Raw genomic sequence first — 21,661 nt, 5'->3', positions numbered from 1 at the left:
AGATGTTTTTCTGGAACTCTCTGGCTTTCTCCATAATCCAGCGCATGTAAGCAATTTGGTCTCGAATTCCTCTGCCTCTTCGGAATCCAGCTTGTACTTCTGGGAGTTCTCGGTCCACATACTGCTGAAACCTACCTTGGAGGATTTTGAGCATAACCTTGCTAGCATGTGAAATGAGTGCAATTGTGCAGTAGTTGGAACATTCTTTGGCACTGCCTTTCTTTGGGATTGGGATGTAGACTGATCTTTTCCAGTCCTCTGGCCACTGTTGAGTTTTCCAAACTTGCTGGCATATTGAATGTAGCACCTTAACAGCATCATCTTTTAAGATTTTAAATAGTTCAATGGGAATGTCATCACCTCCACTGGCCTTATTGTTAGGCAGGCTTTCTAAGGCCCACTTGACTTCACTCTCCAGGATGTCTGGCTCTAGGTCAGCAACTACGTTGCCTGGGTTGTCCGGGATATCCAAATCTTTCTGATATAATTCCTCTGTGTATTCTTGCCACCTCTTCTTGATGTCTCCTGCTTCTGTGAGCTCCCTTCCATTTTTGTCCTTTATCACGTCCATCCTTGCACCAAAGGTTCCTCTGATATCTCCAATTTTCCTGAACAGATCTCTGGTTTTTCCTTTTCTGTTATTTTCCTCTATTTCTTTGCATTGTTCATTTAAGAAGACCCTCTTGTCTCTCCTTGCTATTCTTTGGAAGTCTGCATTCAATTTTCTGTAACTTTCCCTATCTCCCCTGCATTTTGTTTCCCTTCTCCTCTCTGCTATTTGTAAGGCTTCCTTGGACAGCCACTTTGCTTTCTTGCATTTCCTTTTCTTTGGGATGGTTTTTGTTGCTGCCTCCTGTACAATGTTACGAGCCTCTATCCAAAGTTCTTCAGGCACTCTGTCCACCAAATCGAGTTCCTTAAATCTGTTCTTCACTTCCACTGTGTATTCATGAGGGATTTGATTTAGATTATACCTGAGAAGCCCAGTGGTTTTTCCTACTCTCTTCAGTTTAAGCATGAATTTTGCTATGAGAAGCTGATGATCAGAGCCACAATCAGCTCCAGGTCTTGTTTTTGCTGACTGTATAGAGCTTCTCATCTTTGGCTGCAGAGAATATAATCAATCTGATTTCGACATTTCCCGTCTGGTGATTTCCATGTGTAGAGTCGCCTCTTGTGTTGTTGGAAAAGAGTGTTTGTGATGACCAGCTTGTTCTTTTGACAAAACTCTATTAGCCTTTGCCCTGCTTCATTCTGAACTCCAAGGCCAAACTTCCCTGTTGTACCTTTTATATCTTGGCTCCCTACTTTGGCATTCCAGTCCCCTAGAATGAGAAGAACATCTTTCTTTGGTGTCAGTTCTAGAAGGTGTTGTAAATCTTCATAAAATTGTTCAATTTCAGTCTCCTCAGCAGTGGTAGTTGGTGCATAAACTTGTATTATTGTGATGTTGAAAGGTCTGCCTTGGATTCTTATTGACATCATTCTATCATTTTTGAGATTGTATCCCATTACAGCTTTTCCCACTCTTTTGTTGACTATGAAGGCTACTCCATTCCTTCTACAGGATTCTTGCGCACAATAGTAGATATGATAATCATCTGAGCTGAATTCGCCCATTCCTGTCCATTTTAGTTCGCTGATGCCCAGGATGTCGATGTTTATTCTTGCCATCTCCTGTTTGACCACTTCCACTTTCCCAACGTTCATAGATCTTACATTCCAGGTTCCTATGCAATATTTTTCTTTGCAGCATTGGACTTTCCTTTCACTTCCAGGCACGTCCACAGCTGAGCGTCCTTTCGGCTTTGGCACAACCACTTCATTAGCTCTGGAGCTACTTGTACTTGACCTCAGTAGCATGTTGGACGCCTTCTGACCTGAGGGGCTCATCTCCCAGTATCATATCTTTTAGCCTTTTGTTTCTGTTCATGGGGTTTTCTTGGCAAAGATACTTGCCAGTTCCTTCTCTAGGTGGATCACATTTAGTCGGAACTCTCCACTATGACCTGTCCGTCTTGGGTGTCCCTACACGGCATAGCCCATAGCTTCTATGAGTTGCTCAAGCCCCTTCGCCATGACAAGGCAGCAATCCATGAAGGAGGCATCCTGCACTAGTCATATCCAAAGGAGTAGCCTTCCTTGTCAGTGGAAGGGGCAGGGGAAATAAAAGACAAGATATTGTCAGGAAGCCTACGTAGCACCATGTGGATATGTGTAAATATAAGAAAAGGGCAGCATTTCCATTCCTTATGTGGGAAGATGTGGATTTTGGTCTACTAAAGTTCACAATGAAATAAATGTGTTAATCTTTAAAATGCCACAACAATTTGCTCTTCGCCCCTTCCCCTCCGCTTTAATTTTGCCAACATGTACTAGTCATAATATCAAAGTCAGGGCCATAGCTAATGTGTTACAGTACTTTTTACTAGTCCTGTCTCGTAGGTCACAATGTTTTTATGAACCCCAGCTACAAACCCGCACCTTGAGGAGAGCTTGTAAAACATAGCAAATCATTAATGGGAAAGTAAATGGCAACTTCCTCTGGCTCTCCTGAGCAAGTATGAAATTTGCTCCTGTGAGTTTGTTTCCACCAGCGGCGCCTCCGAATTCTTACTCAACCTCATAAGGTTTCTCTTCTGTGCTGCCACCCTGTGATCCCTCACCGCAAATGCACCTTTCTTGCTTAGTAAAAGCTTTTACTGACTGGCATTCTTCACAGCAGCTAGGAAATACGAGACGTTCCTTTTCATTGTCTCACATTAGCACAAAATTAACCAAGGCATCGCTTGTCTACATGGGGAGCAGAAATCTGCAAGAAACATGTGTTTGTGATTTCTGGGCAGAATGAGCAGAAAACCAGGGCTGTCCTTAGTGTTTTTCCAGGAAAAAATTTGCTGAAGACTTGGCAGCAAAAAATTCCAAGTTAAGCCAGGACATCAGTTCCAATGGAAAAGAGGATGGAGAATAGATATTTTGTAAAGGGGAAGGTTTTAAAAGGGCAGTGGGACTCCTTAATCGTTTGAACTGCCACCCACTTTCTAAAACTGGGCCATCAAGAAAGAGGTTTACCATCTCAATTAGAAGAATAGAAGTCCGAGAATAGAAGCATTACAATAGGTTGGGTTGGATCTTGGAGAAAAATGCACAAGGATGATACCAGAACTCTCTCCGTACCTGCCAAGCCTCTGTGGAGAGTCAGGAGCCCATCTGAAACTGGATGAGCTAAGCTCAGAAGGCTGCTTCAAAAAAGAAAGAATTGTCAAGAATTAGGTGAAGGAAATGGTTTACTGATTAATATTGCGACAGGAAGAAAATTAATCATCACACTTTGTTTTCATATTAGTAATGAGTTCCAAAGGGCAATATGATAGGGAAGTGGAAGTGTGATTAGATTCTTTCAAACCTGATGACAAATTCCTCCATTTTGGAGGGAAGAAGAGGCGGAGGCCGATCTAACGTTTCAATAATTCTTGCTTTATTAATTTCCACAACTTCATTAATTATAACTGGGTCAAAACATAAGTCAGGTAACAGACTATAGCTAGACAACAGTGTCTTTTGGGAAGATCCACTCTTTTCTTTTACTGTGGGGCTGGACCAAAACGCTCCTTGTCGGTGATCCAGTGTAACGGGGCGCTTCTGATCGCACACGCCATCCCACAACAGGGATGTCGTGCCCAATCTCCCTCCTGGGGTGGTAAATTGAAGACTGGATCTGGCCGGATCACTCATTTCCCTTACCCCTGCCCATGGGGAAATGCTGGAACTGCCCATTCCTGCATCTCATATATTGTTTCTCCTTTCCTGGGTAGATCAAGATCAGCAAGCAAACCTCCTCCTACCTTCAGGTTAGGAAAATCCCTCAACAGATCACACGCCTTGTCATATTTCCCTGCTTGCTCCTCTGTTCCTACTTTCATCTCCTTAACTTCCTTCTTCCCAACAACTACCCCGAATCTCCATTCTCCCGTCCCTTTTATCTCCTCCTCCCACAGTGATAGATCTAGCTCCTCCCCTTTTTATTCTGCTAAGCAGATTTCTATGTTGCCTTTCTTCTCTTCTGTCACTCCCTCTGAACCTATCTCGGTCTTTTCACTTGAGGACGGCACATGTGCTGTCTGCTCTCCTTCACAGGAAGTTTATTTAATTATCTCAAGAAGTACTCAAGGTTTGAAAATTCTGGAAAACTCATGAAAACAGAACAGAAAATGAAGTGACCATAATGATAGTCAACTAGAGACACTATTTGACATCAGGCCTGAAAAGTTCTCACAATCTTTTCATCGTGTCTTTAAAGTTTAAGACTAGAATATAACAGTATGTTTCATTGACATCTGTTTTAAGTATCCTCAGCCCTACTTGAGTTCAATGGGGTTTACTCCCAAATGAGTGTGCATAATTGTTGTTATATGAGCATGTGAAGGTTCGTTTTCTGGGGCTGTATGCACTTCCAATAAAGGATGAGATGGTGGTAACAAGTCAAACGGTTCCGTGTTTATTGCTACATCAACATTAAGGGGGTGGGGGTTCAAAAAGGGGTTCAAAGTCTCTTGCAATTCCAAACTTGGTTTCAAAGGTGTCCATAAACTGTTAATAAACGGATTAGTGTTCTCCAGGTTCCATGGTCCTGTTAAGGGCTTCACAGCACCAGGAACTGGGTTCAATTCTTCTTCCAAAACAATTAAGGGAACGGTTTCTTCATCCCCACTCCAGTCTCCCCAGGACGACCCCTCTCCATCGTCGGCCATCCATGGCCCGGGAAACCCCCCAACTTCTGTAACTCAGCTATATGCCATGCCTTTTTTCTCTCCAACTCACGGGCCACCGCTTCTCTCTCCTCCCTCAGCTTCCGTCTCCACTCTTTGGCTTCTGTCTCTCCCCAATACGAGGGACGAGGCTTGAGACCTAGCTGTCGTCTCTTTTCAGTTTCCTCGCGCGGTACCCGCACCTGCTCCCATTTGTGCGTCCATGGATCTTCCATCCAGATCCATTCCCAACCACCCGGTATCTCTTCCCACTTTTCCCTTATATCTCCTACCGCCGCTTCGATCTCCTCCCCCTTTCTTCCCACCAAAGTTCCCCTAGACCTAGGGGTAATATTTAACTTTTTCAAGGTTGACTCCAGGTCGCTAGTATCTACCCCTTTGTTCTTCGTAGGGGATTCTGAGGTTTCCTTCCCCCAATCAGGGGTCTCCACTCCTTTCTCTTCCCGACACGGTGGTGTAGGAGGTGGAGATGTTTGAGTGTGCTGGGCCCTCGATGGGAGCGGCGGCACTCCTACCAGGGCCTCCATCTTGGGGGCCTCACAGAGCACAGAACATGAAAATATTAAATCTTGGAAAAATTTTAAAATCTTGTACAAAACTGAAGCACTAAATATGATGACAAGAAAAATTAACCCCAGACTCTGGAACCTAGCACCAGGCTATCCAAATCACAACAGAGACATTTCTATGACTGGACTATATATATCATGCAAAAGTTTATGTTGCAGAATTTTGAATTTTTGGTCAGATTCCTCTAGTTGTACAGCAGAAGTGCAGGGATTTACAGAGCAGAATTAGCTTCAAGCTCCCCAGGGTAGATCACCTCTTTCTCTCATTAACTGGCACTTACAGATGCAATAACTCACTCTGAGGCACTTGAAAGAGAAAAACTAAAAGATCTCATTTACTTACAGTTGAACAGATCTAGAGCAAACTGAACTAACATGGCTGACTGACTTTCATCAAGAGGTCTGTTACCAAACCAGCCAAGTCTGTATAACAGTCCTGCAGAGTCTAATTTTGCCTAGACATTAATGTGAATGCCACAAAGTGTTTTAACTGGAAAACTTGTTAGGTCAAGGGCAAGAATACATTTTAAAAAACAGTGTTAGAGAAGCAATAGCCTCAAGGATCTCAAGAGCCAAGCCCCAAGAGGAAATGGCAGCAGTGTAGCTGTAATTGACTTCCATCAAAATTACATAGAAAACCTAATTAGCCCAGCCAAAGAATCATCCTACAGAATACTGTAGCTCTCCTTGAGACAGGTCACATAAATTTAATCATCTTTTGTTTTTTTTGCTAAAAGGATTGTCTGCAGATCTGGGAAACCAAGAATCCTAGAATGGCCTGCCAATCTTCCAGTTTAATAAATGGCCCATTCTAGATCCACTGTCTCTGGATTAGCCAGGCAGGAAAAGAAGGCAACGCAGGGCGCATGATTAACCAGAGACCAGATTACCAGTCAGTCTGGTGAAGAAACCATATAAAAAGACATACAGTACAACAATCATATTAATTGTTCAGTTTTAGGACTAGTTTCTTCTCTCCATATTTGTTATCTGCCTGAACCCTCCAGTTACTTCTGCCAGCGGGAGTTTCAACACTCCGTAATTCCAAGACAGTCAAATGAGACTAATGGAAGGTAATCTTTGTTCACTTATCCATCTTCTGGGAGTATTTTCCCCACACATCCGGGGTTCCCCAATCTATTTCCCCTTTTCTCTCTCTCTCTGATGTGTGTGTGCGTGTGCAGGCACACACACACACACACACACACACATATTGCATGGGCATTTTGAGCTTGTATTTTCCCATATTATTTATATACTTGACCATGAATCTGTGCTATATTTTTATTTTTATTCAGTAAAGTTCCCCTTCTGAATAGCTCTGTGTGACTGTGATTTACTCAGTCCTGTCTCTGTCAAGATGCACTATTGCCATCGTTCAAAGATCCCTTATGGGTGTGCCTCTGCACATGCCTTGGGAACACATTTGGCAACGGGCCTCAACAGACTCTCTGTCTCAATCCAGTGGACAAAAGGGAGGGAAACAGATGCAGAGCAGAGAAGACCGGGCTCTCTTTGAACTCCAGAGCCAGGGAAGGAACAGTGGTTTACTGCTGAATAGACTGACAGTCACCCCAGCCTAGAAAGGCTGTAATCACTCCAACAGTTGAAAAGGTAGATCTGAAATACTGTAGGCTCCTGTATAAAGATGGGGGGATAGGGAAGAAAATAAGAGGCCAAGGGGAGACTGAGTATACTCTACGTTTGGCATCTTGGCAGGTGTGTCTTGGTACAGACATAGCAGTTAAGAAATTTTATTTTAAAAATGGGAATTACGTCTCTGGCTGTGGCATCATAATATTCCTACACATTATTAGCAAATGTTAATATTAACAGATTTCTAAAATAGTTCCTCTTTACCACTAATGCCAAACATATACTTAGAGATCAGAGATGTGTTGTACGTCTGCATGAATATTAAACAGAGATGCTGGCAAGTCCTTGGGCCTAAATACCAAGACTGAGTTCAAATCTTTGGTATCAACTCTCAAGTCAAAATCCTTGGTATCTAGTCCCAAGCCCCAAGTCTGAGTCCCAATCAAAAGCAACCTTCCCCCTACCCAGAAAAAAAGGGAGGGGTGGGAGGGATCTGAGTCACAAGTCCAAAAAATTGCAAGAATACCCGAGTCGAGTCACTGGTGCAAATTAAGTTGGATTTGACAGCACGTCCTGTGACTCGAGTCCCTGCTATTAAATGCCTTTCATGTATTTTCATTTTGTGATAAACTAATCTATTCTTAACAGAGTTTAGTTAAAGAACAAAAGCATAGCATTCATGCAGAGATGGCCAGTAAGCCATAAAGGTTTGAGAGAAACACCTGTTATGTAGAGGAAGAATTTCTTGAATTACGTATTTTTAAGACTTTCATCCTTCCTAGAAAATGAGTATTTTAACTGTTAGTGGAAATGCCAAGATACCATTCAGAGAGCAAATTTACCAATTCGTAGACAACAAGACTACTCAACTAAGTAGACCTGAAAATCATATGAGGTAATGAAAAGGAACTAGTTCACTGCCAACTAGTTCAACTTCCAGGAATGTTATATTTGGCCTCTTTTGTAACTTATTGTATAAACCGGAAGGAATAAGTGTCAAAGTTTTTTAGAAAATATTTTAAAAAGTTTTTTTAAAAAACCTCAAAACTTAATTACTAATTTTTAAAGGCCCGTATGATGCTCGATGTAATTTAAAATGTAGTATACGGTACTTCATTATGGAATGGGCATTATTAATTCTAATACTATGAGATAATGTATTCATATGGTACAGTATTTTTAAAAACATGACGTCCAACAATACTTTGATTTGGTTCTCAGTTTTACAGGGTTCCATAACTTCAGTATACATTATTTTTAAGTTAATCTTCCTAAATTAATTTCATTGTCTGTTTGGTGATAGTTGTTGTCCTTATAGGGTAAACTAAGAAAATCCTCCATATAATAATAAGCTTATTGAACTGGAGATTATTCATTATCCAATGTCTTTGTAAATATGCTTCAATAAGTTTGATAACTTAAACATTTTATTCATTTTCTGATAGAACTGAAAAACTTAATCAGCAAATTGTCACTGCTCAGACACAATAAATTCAATATATTAGCTGTTAGTGGAGATGCCAAGATACCTTATGCCACAACTTATTATGTCTGAGCAGTGACAATTATATAAAGTATTAAGGTTATAGTAAACAGGAGTGCACTTTGGCAGAGGGGTAGATCACATGATTAATCTGAGTCTTTCTGAGTAGTGACTAAAATGAATTTGAATGAAATCAGATCCAATCCGATATAAGTGCATCCTCCACACATACAAAAAGTCGAGTGACTCTGGTCCCCATTGAGCCAGTCCCTCTCCCTCCTATAATTCACACACTGATCAAGAACAGAAAACTTGGGACAGGATCCAGGAGGGGGGGCTTCTGAATCTTAAAATATGTTTTGGGGGGGCAAGGAAACTCTCCTGATTCAGTTCTGGAAGGCACACAGGACTGAAGGGGGAAGGGAAAATATTCTATTATGCTAGCAGGTGGGTGCAAATATGGCACTGGTTGTATAGCGTTTGTAAGCAGCATTCAGTTTTGTAAGTTGTCTTGGCCCCCCACAACCGTCAGCCACTCTGCTTCTGCTGTGTCTGTATCTTGTGGCCAGGAGAGAGCTAAAGCATGACTAACACTGGCAGATATACTTCCAGCTTCCGTGTACTATTTGTGCAATGCTGTCGATGCAAGAGAGAAGGAAAAGGTCAATGAAATGAAAATTCTTGCCAGTTTAGGTCTTACATGAGACAGGGATTCGTGGTTGCAATGCGTGCATCGTGAAATTCAAAAAAGAAAAGAAAAGCCAGGGGGAGCAGACAAGGCCTGTACCTTTATACATTTAGCCACTTGTGCAATCACTGCTTCTGGGAATATAGTGAATCAGATAAAAAAACAAATATTGATCCATGCTAACCAAATTCAAAATCATTCTGTAAATGGCTATACATTGCAATTCACAGGGCAATCCTATTCACATCTATGCAGGAGGGTGGTGCCTCACAGGACCGTCTTTTGCATATTTACTCAAAAGTCCTTCTTTGTTCTTTGTGGCTTACTCCTAGGTAAATGTTCAATCAATACACTGGGACTTCTGAATAAACATGCAAAGGATTGCACTTTCTCACAATGTATAAGACTACAACCCAGGGCTTCTCAAGCAGATACAACCTCCATATTAAACAATTTCTACAAATAATGTTCAGAGAGCTTCCCAAGTAGAGGATCATGGAAGGGGTACACTACATAGCTTAAGAACTTTTCCAAAAGAATATGGTTATGTCATTTTTTTTCTTCCTCAAACAGTCCACACCCATAGAGATGCCAATGTATAATTTCTAGAATTCCTGCACCTTGGCAGATCTCGGTTCTCAGACATGGGACTTCTGTTTTTCAATTCTATTTTTCAGAATTTGGCAAGAATTTGCCAGGCAGAATCCTGGGTGATGCAGCTCCAAAAACAGAATTCTACACACCAGTTTCTCTAACTTTATGAGTTCCGCCCGGTGATCTGGTGCTCACTTCAAAAGTAATGTTGATTGCATTGGTGCTCTCTTGGAGTTGCAAGGCGTCCTGAAGAACAGATCTTTGGGAGGCACCCTCTATGGAGCCTCATGGGCAGTGAGACTATCTCTCCCGCCAAGCACTGCAACTCTCAGATGGGGGGGCAACTTCTTTGCTTTCAGAATGTCAACCAGACTTCTGGACAGAGTCCAAAAATAATAATAATCTGACAGTCCTGTGCCTGTTGGTTCTGCTCAGAGTCAGAATCTTATGATGGCTGAGCTAACAGAAGATAACAAAGAATGCTGGGGCACTTTGATGACTCACAAATACATATAAAATGCACAAATATAGCATGAGCTTTTGTGGACTTTAGCCTATTTCTTTAGATGCACAGAGTGTTATCCAGAATTGCAGGCACAGTGTATTTATGGTTGGGGATTCTACACCGAGTCATTAGAAGTATCAAAGGTAAGAAGTACTGACTGTAGCAATGACATTCACAGCACTGTTGTTGATCACACAAATATCCTAGCCCTAAATGAGCCACTTAACACATGTAGTAGTGCAATAAGATTGAAACCTCTGATGATAGCATGGCACTTCTGAATGGACTGTAATCTCTCTCTCTTAATTCTGTTTGCAGCAAGGGCATTACGGGCACTGGTGATGGAATGCAATGGAAAGATTCCATGCTTCCGTTAGGATGTTCCAAAGGAAAAGCAGTGAGAACTGCCTGGACAACTGGGTGTTCCATCAGTTCTAATAGGTTCTACGGCCAGATGAACATGTTGTTCTGTTATTACTCATTGCCTCTGCTATTACTCAGTATATGAGGTGGCTAACAGAGAAGACACACATGAACACACTTTGCAGTAGTCCACATTGCAGCAATATAATGGCAAGTTGTGGCTGAGGTAAACATATTTTAGCATAGGGTTATGTAGTTTAAGGATGTACAAAAATAAAAATCCTTCTGCTTATTTTTATTCAAAAGATTCTGACAACTGAGCCAGTACTTTAGCTTTTGCACAAAAAGATGTGGCCAACTATTCCAGAAGCTTGCATATTGAATGCTTTTTTAAAATTGGTTGATTGATTAATTGATTGATTGTTTAAAAAAACTGTACTCTGCTCTTCAGCCAGAGGGCCTTACCAGTAATACCAAGGCAAGTTCTACTCACAGGCATAAAATTTAGACAAGGTATGGCACAAAAGGAAAAAGTGAAAGAGAAAAGAACATGAAATAAAACAGGAGAGCGGTCTGACTTGATAAGACTTTTTAGGCTCTGAAGTGTTCCAAGAGGTTTCATGCAGGTACTGAAAAAAAAACATACAGTATGTGTGGATTCAGAGACCACTAGAAGATGTATATACCATATTTTCCCTGCCTGTCATCCTCTTTGTTGTTTCCATCTTATTGTTGTGATTTTTTCTTCAAAAAAGAGATGAACTTTTCATTGTCCTGAATCCTTACGACCTTTTATGGTTGTTCAGAAAGTGCACCAGTTGCACTAACAAGAAGACACACAAAATGCCTCTACTGTTTAGGGTGAGGGGCACCAGAAACAAAACTGTCCAGTTAACTGAAATTTTACTATAGTGGCCATCAAGAACTGTCAATCCCCCCTTAAATTCTACCTGTGGGATAAATCACTACAGGCTGTCAATGCCCTTTCTACTCCATTTGTAAAATGCCATCCAAACAGCACATACTAATGGAGGCAATTTAGCCAGAAGCTACTTTGTTAAGATGTTGGGATGATAAAAATGTCTGAAAGAAAAACCACATACTATTTCATCACCAGATACTACCATGGTACACACCTGGAGTATTGCGTACAGTTCTGGTCACCACACCTCAAAAATGACGTAATGGAACTGAAAAAGGTGCAGAAGCGAGTGACTAAAAGGATGACTGGGCTGGGGCACCTCCCGTATGAGGAAATGCTACAGCGTTTGGGGCTCTTTAGTCTAGAGAAAAGGTGCCTGAGGGGGGACATGACTGAGACGTATAAGATTATGCAGGGGATGGATAAAGTGGAGAGAGGGAAGTTCTTTTCCCTCTCACGCAATACCAGAACCACGGGACAGCCACTCCAATTGAGTGTTGGGAGAGTCAGAAGAGACAAAAGAAAATATTTCTTTACCCAGTGTGTTGTTAAGTCTGTGGAACTCCTTGCCACAGGATGTGGTGATGGCATCTGGCCTAGAGGTCTTTAAAAGGGGATTGGACAGATTCCTGGAGGAAAAGTCCATCACAGGTTACAAGCCATGACTGTGACAATATAATCTCCAGGTTTCAAAGGAAGGTACCTCAAAATGCCAGATGCAGGGGAGAGGGATCAGGAGACAGCTATCATGGGTTCCCAGAGGCATCTGGTGGGGCCACTGTGAGATACAGGAATCTGGCCTAGATGGGCCCTTGGCCTGATCCAGCTGGGGTCTTCTTATGTTCTTATGTTTCCCAACCTGTCATGTGGACATTGGTGACCCTCTCATCCAAACCAAGCAAAATGAATAATAAAGGTGAAGTTAAGGTAAAGACTCCAGCATGCTAGTTCTCAGCTAGCCACTCTGTCCGTATTACAGAGTAAGGACAGCATGGGGTCCATGGGCCAAATGTAGACCCAGGGGGCATTTTTGCAACCCTGAAAACCCTTCCAGTTTAAGATGTTGTATATGTGCCAAAATGGCCTACTTCAGTTCCTGAAAGTCTCCAGGAGTAGTGGATTCTCACTTCGGCGGACTTAGAGAAGCCCCTGAGGCTTGAATCCCCAAAATGGCAGGAAAAACAAAGTCTCCCCATGTATCCAGGCACTTCGTTTACATTATTTTGTCCCCTTAAGATCATCTGCCCTTACCATTCAAGAATGCAGGCACTCATCCAGCCACATTACACATGTGTGCACACAGTGGTGGGATTCAAATAAATTAACAACAGGTTCTATGTCCTAATGACCATTTTAACTATACCAAAAGATATACCGAAAGATAGTATAATAATTCACACATTAAACACTGCAATAAGAACAGTAAAAGAAGTACAGACAACTAGATTATGTTTAAAGGAAGATTTTTAATATTAAATACCTGACAGTTATTGAAGATATTTCCATATTGCTGTTTGATTGGTGTCCTCACTTGCAATTTGCTTTGCTTTTATCTGAGCATCATCAGCTGTGTGATTTACCCTTAACAATCTTTGCACTGTAGGAGTAGGATTCCATTCCTTTAGCGGTAGGCCAATTAGACTGATAATCATTATGTTTGATAGATTGGAAACAGTTAGGCGACTTCTCTTCTCAGAACATATAATGTTCATCTTTGAAAAACCCCTTTCTGCTTCTGCTGAACTTACAGCAATTGTTCTGACAATATTTTTAGCTCTTTGAACACTTTCAGGAATTGAATAGCTCTGGTAGTTTTTTAAAACATTTTCCACAAAATCTGATACTCATTAATATCAATTTGGTAATTGAAAAATTTATTAAATACATGCAATTGCTCTTCAGCTGCTTTCCATGGAACTATTACTTCTTTAATATTCCAATAATTTGGCTCGAAAAAAGTGAGAAATTGTAATGTATTATTATCATCAAATTGGCTACAACTTGCTTTTCAATGTCCATTTAATGAGGTGATGTAGGGTTCTTTTGTTTTCCCCCCAAGAATAATTTTTAAAAAGTGGAGTCTGGAATATGTTCTTTGACAATGATAATATGTGTACGGCGTTGTATTCAAACTACATAACATGAAGACCTTAATGAAGGACTTCTGAGACTTTATGGATTTAAGTTCTTCCTCAGGGTAAGGTGGAGATCTTGAGTTAAAAAAAATTCCAGACAAAAACTGTACACCAATCCTAGAGAAACAGACTTTGCACATGGGGTCACCCCATTTGCGCAGCTTGGGCTTCTCCTCAAAGGTATTACTTCTGAGGATCCCTCACCCACACCATATTTGGGGGGACCTCGCCCCATTCCGCCAGCCCTCCCACATGCATGGGCAATTCTCTCCGATAAGCCGGAACCACCACCTGCCGAGCACTGGTGGATGGGGCTCCGCGGCAAAACTTTGCCCTCACGGGCCGGGAGGCTTGTTTGTCAAGAGAAAAGCGTCCTCCTTCCGAGGGCTGGGCGCTCAAACGCAGGAAAACCAAAGCCACCTCCTCCTTGGCCCCTCTTCTCTCCCCTCCCCACCAGGGCCCTTTGAAAGAAGCCTGGAGCGGATGATTGAGGATCAGCACTTCAGGCACTACACCGGGGAGGAAGAACAGTCCTTTTTCTTTCCATGGGGCTTTAAAAGGGGGCCACCTTGAAGGATCACATTCTTTAGGTTCCACCACGCACCGTAGGCTTACGTTTGAACCAGCCCCAAAGAACCCCGGGAAAACTCCTGCCGAGGAAGGGTGCCCCATGGTGGGTGTTTGCATGGCCACAGTGCTGCCTAATCCATGCTTTCCCCCGCGAAAAAAGTTACTTCTTTCCCAAGGGCTTTCCCTGCAAGAACGGTGCAGATCCAAGCACACCTCCAGGGGTTCACTAGCGCCTTCTCTCCAGTGGTGGGATTCAGCAGGCCAGCAAATGGTTCTGCAGAACCGATAGTACATTAGGTACCGGTTCTGTAGAAATGGTGCAAACCGGCTAAATCCCACCACTGTATGTGCACCACCCTAGTACTATAGTAAAATAAACTGGAGAAGAATGTCCTAGAGCACAAATACTGGCTAGCGATGACAACATGAGTCTGATTTGGGCTGGCAACAACACAAAGTGGCTGCCTGTACAGCTGCAAGGGCATATATAAGGTCTGGGAACTTTAGTTTGATCCCTCTCCAGTGGCTCAGTATTTGGAATGTCTGCTTGAGTTCTTGGTCTGTATTGAGGGGTTTAACTGCCACTCTTTCTCTTTTGGCACCAGCTGTACCTTCCTGCATACTGTGTTATTTTTTATTTCTGATCTCTGGCTTGGAATTGTGGGCCATTTTTAACATTAACCTCATGAATGCTGGATTGAAAATGAAATATCTAGAGGTCCTTACCCCTAGCTTCACTCAGTGGTCACCCCGAATCACACAAGTATACTTGATTCGGTCCATTTTCATATATTTATTTGAAGACAGCGCATATCCCTAGTATATACACATGTTACAGTGGTACCTCGAGTTAAGAACTTAATTCATATTGGGACTGCGTTCTTAAGTCGAAACGTTTTTAAGTCAAAGCACTACAGCATTTCCAACAGGAATGCATTGAAAACCATTTAATCCGTATCTGCTGTTTTTTTGTTCTTAAGTCGAGGCGTTGTTCTTAAGTCGAAGCATTAGTTCCCATAGTAACAAATCCATATCTACCACTAGGGGGCAATTTTTAATTTTTTTTCTTCTTTTGACCTAAGGTGAACTTAGGTCAAAAAAAGGGCAGGAAAGGGTTTACAGTATTTTTTCTTTTTTTTTCTTTATTTTGGTTCTTAAGTTGAGGCTCTGTTCTCAAGTCAAAGCAACTTTTTGCAAATGGAGCCATTCTTAACTCGAATCGTTCTTATGTGGGAACGTTCTCAAGTCGAGGTACCATTGTATTATGAAGTGAATGATGACTCTGTCTCCGTTGAACAAAACATAATTTATATCTGAGCAGAAATTTCAAGTACTGCAGTTTCCAAAAGATGAGCATGGGTTCGTGCCATCTGTTACATGTTACTTGGGAATATTTATTCTTCATCTTCTGAAGTACTAGAATAAGTGAATTTTTGTGAAATAATATTTGCCAGAGAAACCTTCTTATCAGACTGTGAGAGATTGTCAATAAGAAGTTAAAAGATACTTTGAAAAAGTTCAGGTAATCCATTTCAAATACATGGGATACAACAGAGATGAGTATCATAGTACTCACACTTCTGTTTGCTTAATAAAACTCTTTCCCACGGGTAGCCAGTTATGCCACTATTATAGCCAGTTATACCACTATTACCTGTACTACCTACTTTTAAAGGGTCATAGAGAAATAGCAGTACAAAAATAAATGCACTCATATTTGCAAAATTATTCTGGTGTAATTTGGAGAAATATGAAGCAGACCGATCTGTGAAAATAAATGATGGTTCGTTTATCTAAAGAAGCACTGGATGATTTCATCGTACATGTGGGCTACATTGGGTGTTGTTAGCCAAAAGTATCCACCCCCACAATCTGCATTTGAAAAGTAACAGCATTTCACGTGCAGAACACATGTGCACACACAAAAGAGACTGTTTTCCAGAGTGGCCCAATTTTCTGATATGGAGAAACTAAAGACAATAATTGAAGAGCTAAGAACCAGGCTTTGATAATGATTTAGAATAAACAGTATAAATATGTATGCATGTATTTCTTATATCCTACCTTTCTAAGGAAAAAAATAGTGCTTACAAACTTCATAAAAGAATAAAACCAAGTGAAAGCAAATTTGGTTATGAAATCATGTAAAACTCACCACACTGCAAAAACTATTAAAATCAAGTAAAAGCATTAACCATTAAAATCTACAAGGGATACAGTTAAAAACGTCACAGCAAGGCAAGGTAAACTTTGTGCAATCTCAAAAAAGTGTAAAGAAACATCCTTCTTGAAATCACTCAGAATGGAAACAGATCTCAACTCTGAAGGGAGTGTGTTACACAGCCAGGGAGCCATATAGGACAAGGGTTTCTCCCCCGGTGCTTGTTAGTATTTTGAAGAGGGCCCTCTCCTGAAGATCTTCATCTTTGGACAGGCTCAGAATGAGGCATGTGCTCCCTTAGATAACCAGGCCCCAAGTCACTGTGGGCTTTAATGGTTAAAACCAACAAGTTGATCTGGTCCCAGTGAGGAACTGGCAACCAGTGCAGATCTCTCAGTACCTTTCAGTGTGACACAGTGCACCGCTTAGCAACTGAGCTGCTGCATGTTGCACCAAATGAAGAGCTAACATCTTCTTCAAGGGTAGACCTTTGTAGAGTGCATTGCTACAATAGAGATTAATAGGCATGCGCACGGTAGAAACACTGATTTTTGTTTCAATTTTGGGTGTTTTAAGGGGCGTTTATTTCATTTTGTGTTTTTGTTTTGTTGTTGTTTTTTTCAAAAGTAGTGGAAGCTCTCTTTCGTTTATCACAAAAGGGAGGGCCCATTTCGGGACATTTCACAGTTCCATTTTTCCACATTCGTTTTTCTGGTAATTGAAGGTGGTGGTTCAAACAGTGGTGACCTCTGCCTGAAATTTCATGCATAGTACTATAACTCTAGTAGGGACGTGGTGGCGCTGCGGGCTAAACCGCAGAAGCCTTTGTGTGCTGCAGGGTCAGAAGACCAGCAGTCGTAAGATCAAATCCACACGACGGAGTGAGCTCCCGTCGCTTTGTCCCAGCTCCTCGCCAACCTAGCAGTTCGAAAGCATGCAAATGCAAGTAAATAAATAGGTACCACCTCGGTGGGAAGGTAACGGCGTTCCGTGTCTAGTCGCGCTGGCCATGTGACCACAGAAACTGTCTATGGACAAACGCTGGCTCTACAGCTTGGAAATGGGGATGAGCACCGCCCCCTAGAGTCAGACACGAATGGCCTAAATGTCAAGGGGAACCTTTACCTTTACCTTACTATAACCCTAGAGAATGCAGTTTTTCTTCTACAGCTTATATTTATGAGGAAACTCATAACTGATGTAAGTACACTTAGTAGACCTTGTTTCTGTGTTTAAGGAAGAATGATGGAACATATATTTTAGTACACATTTGACATAAGATCATTGTGAGGGATTGTGTAGTGTACAAACCAAAGGTCAATGGTGTGAAAAGCTACAGTTTGAATCTTGTGAACTCCCTAATTTTTAAAGCTTTGAAACATTATATTGACCCACTTCCTCCAGATGCCTTAGGAACCAGATTTAAAACGCCTCAACCTTGGGAGAATAAAAGCTTGGCTGTATGTATAGCTTATCTATTTCTACTGTTTGCATTTATCTGAAACAGAAATTGGTTTCAGACAAATGTCAGCCACCCAGCTAGCATTCTTGCTGACTGCTATTGGGCAACTAAGAAACACTCCAGAATTAACATCTGGAAAATCAGAAAGAAGCAAATGCTGGTTTCTCCATCTGATTTTGAATACTCTCCTTTTCCTTATGAAGCACTCTGAGTTTTATTATGGTTTTCATGCACTTCTAATTCCTTAAGTAGACTGGTTGCTACACAGTAATGGAAGCTCTCAATGACAAAATAGAACAGGGCTGGTTCACACTGGTGATTTTGGACTGAAAATCTATTTTGTAAATATGTTTGTCTCTACTTGTCTGGTAAATGACTCGTATTTAATTGACATAGACTGGATGTGTACCAAGACAGAGAATTATAAAAGTTGAGTGGTATGGAAGAATATTTGTGAATGTAACAGTGGGCTGATTGGCTGGTATGATTCCTGGCTGCTGAATGAGGGGCTGTGTGGGAGAGACAGAAAGGCAGTAAGAGAAAAGGATTTGGGAGAGAGACAGAACTGTGCTATTAAGTAGAGTTGAGGGTGGTCCTTTCTTGTGTGAAAAAACTGTAAAAATAATCAGTTCTCTTGGAGCTTGTGTCAAAAAAAATCTATGCATATAGAAAGAGGAAAGAGAGAAAACTGAATGTGTATAAAATATTAAGGAAAAAAATAAAAAGTTTTATAGCTGTTAGATAAAGAACCTCACAGCCTGAACGCTGTTCATATAGTTTACAGTACTTTTATCTGATAACTGAATTTTTTTATTCCTTTGTGCTTTTTAAAAACTACCTTTGGGTCCATAAGCTGTTTATTATTTTTAGAGATAGCAGTCACAATTCCTTCCTCCTTTCTTTATTCAATTTAAATACTGCCCCATTAGTATAAGCACTATACTGGGTGGCTTACACAAGATTAAAACTCACAAACCCTCAATACCCCACAAGAGAAAAAATACATTAAAAGAGACAGTGATAGACAATAATGTATAACCGTAAATATGAATAATCCTATAAAAATCTAGAATTGTGCTTATTTATGCTCTTTGCAGGGACAAACAGTTTATGTAGTGTTGTTATGTGCCATCAAATTAGAACTGACTTGTAGTGACTGTAATAGAGTTTTCAAGGTGAGATATTTACCGTATTTTTCGCTCCATAAGACACACCTTTCTATAAGGCGCACCAATTTTTTAGGAGAAGAAAACAGGAAAATATAATCTGTTTTCTTCGCTCCATAAGACGCACAGACTTTCCACCCCCCTGTTTTGTGGGGGAAAAGTGTGTCTTATGGTGCGAAAAATACGGTAAGTAGTAATTTTAACAGTTCCACTCCCGCAGGGAGATTCCATGACTGAGTAGGGATTCAAACCAAAGTCCTATAGTCCATCATTCTATCCACTACTCCAGTAGTCCCCAAGTTTTTTGGCACCACGGGCTGGTTTAGTATGCATGCATGGTGTGTGTGTGTGTGTGTGTGTGTGTGTGTGTACGTGCATGGGGAGGTGTCCGTGCATGCATGGACAGGGCATGTGTGCATCTCTGTGTGTGTGTGTGCAGAGGTGTGTGTGTGTGTGTCCATGTGTGCATGGGGGGCATGCATGTGTGAGGGCTGGAGATCTGTCTCTGCAGCCTGGTCCCGCCCGGGTGTTGGAGATCCCTGCACTACACCGCACTGAGTATCACCAGTGCTACCAAAGTAACACTGTTACAAAGTGTATTCTTGCCAAAGTAATAAAGGCTATGTGTTTCTCCAGAGGTGTTCTTTTTAAGAGGCCTTACTAAATCAGCCTTGAGGTGTGGCAGTGTTTAGATAACAATGCAAGGAAAACACTAGTTGTTTGCTTAATTTGGTGATAGAGATAATTCAAGAAAAAGAGACCCTATTCATAAATTCAAACAACAGCCCCGAGCTTTCTGCAAAGATTTAGATGGTTGTTATTTGGCACACATAGGCAGATAAATTGTGTGAGTGCTACACAAACTCACTGAACTATTTATTTATGTAATCATTCATTCATCCTACTTTTCTCTTAATACAGGGATGCACCCTTGGGCCAGTGTTACATGATGAAGCCTTGCACATTCTCTCCTTTCCTGGTGCATCCTGCTAAATACTGGCTTCATTATACACAACAAACTATTTCTCCATTACATCTGAACAAGCACACTATGAGTGTGAGCTTCTTTTTCAAACCCAGATTGAAAAAGCAGCTTCAAACCACAATCTCCACTCACGGTTGGAAAGGCAAGCACAAACCTTAAACGGCTAGATTGTACAGTGTTTCCCTGAAAATAAGACAGGGTCTTAGATTAATTTTTGCTCCAACAAACACATTAGGACTTATTTTCAGGGATTTTTTTCCACGTGCAACAATCTACATTTATTCAAATGTAGTCATGTCATCTTCTGATTGCTGCACAATGGTGGAGGGTGGCATTTCTCTTAGCTGGGGCTTATTTTTGGGGTATGGCTTATATTATGAGCATCCTGAAAAATCATACTAGGGCTTATTTTCAGGGAAACAGGGTAGTCAGTAGCAAACCATGATTTCTCACAAACAAGGATGACATTAAATGGGTTTGTATGAACAGAACAACAGCGAAGAACAAAGGCACATGGAAATAAAACAGCATGCCCTGAAACTCAAACCACACTTCCTTATTAAGTATGAACCTGACCTAAGGCATCAGTAATAATTCAAATACTATGGCCTGGGGAGACGAGGGGGAATAACAGAAAATGTATTCCATATAAGTTGTTCCAAATTCAGCCTGCTATATTCCTCTCGCCAAAAGCATGGGTGTGGATGTCGTCATCTCCCAAATGAAACTTGTCTCTTCTTCTTTAACACTTACTAGGTCACTATGATTGAGTTGCATCTGTCTTGGCAAGAAGATGGGAGAGAGACTGCACGAATCAGCCCCTCACCTCTCCATATCCTTTTGGCAACAGCACCACATAAACTTCTGGTCCTCATTTTCCAGTGCTGACAGTTATTTCCTGGGCTACTATACCATTTTCAAAAGTTCCAGAACAGGACAGCCAGTAGTCAAGAAGTTGCTGGTTTCAGTAAAATGAAGCCAGAGCACTGTCAAGCATTCCTGCCCTGCCGGCTTTCTGCAGAATAACAGGAGATATGCTGACTAATTAGAAGATATGAACTTGAAATGGACTTGGCTCCTCTCTGGTTCTTTTCCCACTTCTCCTATACTAATTTTCTCTTTTCTTCCAGGTCAGCATTGTCTTTGATGGATCACTACCTCCTCCTGCTGCTCCTTCTCTTCATAGCTTTGGCCAAGGTGTGAGAAGGAAGATGTAAAAGAGGAGACGAGTAAGAGTGAGCTGTCCTCTCAAATGTCTTTAGAGGAGGAGAGAGAAATTGGAGAAAGGGCGGTAGAAGAAATCATAATTAAGATGAAAGGGTTAAAGGCAGGAAAGGAGGAGCCGGGAAAAGGAGGAAAAAGGAAGGTGGACATGTTCCTGACCTCAGAAAGGGGGAGAGGACTCAGTAGAAACAAGAAAGGTGGTGGTATTAGAATGGATAGAAGGGGAAAGCGAGCCGCGAGTGTTCAAAATCCCACAGAAAGGGATAGAGGCAGAGAACCACAACACAAAAGAGTCTGAAGAAGGTGAAAGAAGGAAAACCAATAATTGAAGGACTGGGGCCGGAGAAATAGACAGTCTTGGTGTACCCGTGAGGACGAGGTCCCTGGAAGAGGGGGATTCGTCCAGGGCCAGTCCGACCTCATGAGAAACCCCCCAAGGGAGAGCGGTCACATCATCCTTGCTGCAAGA

At 41.5% G+C, this 21,661-nt stretch overlaps 1 long non-coding RNA gene across 1 annotated transcript in view; it reads right to left on the bottom strand.

Annotated features, from left to right (window-relative positions):
- Positions 1 to 21,661, bottom strand: part of LOC140702865 (uncharacterized) — a 34,330-nt gene that overhangs the window by 7,329 nt on the left and 5,340 nt on the right. The gene's annotated exons all lie outside the window — the stretch shown is intronic.

This window comes from Pogona vitticeps, chromosome 1, assembly GCF_051106095.1.
Source record: "Pogona vitticeps strain Pit_001003342236 chromosome 1, PviZW2.1, whole genome shotgun sequence".
Taxonomy (NCBI): domain Eukaryota; kingdom Metazoa; phylum Chordata; class Lepidosauria; order Squamata; family Agamidae; genus Pogona; species Pogona vitticeps.
The sequence above is the reverse complement of the archived record's forward strand: the minus strand, read 5'-3'. Positions and strand labels throughout refer to the sequence as shown.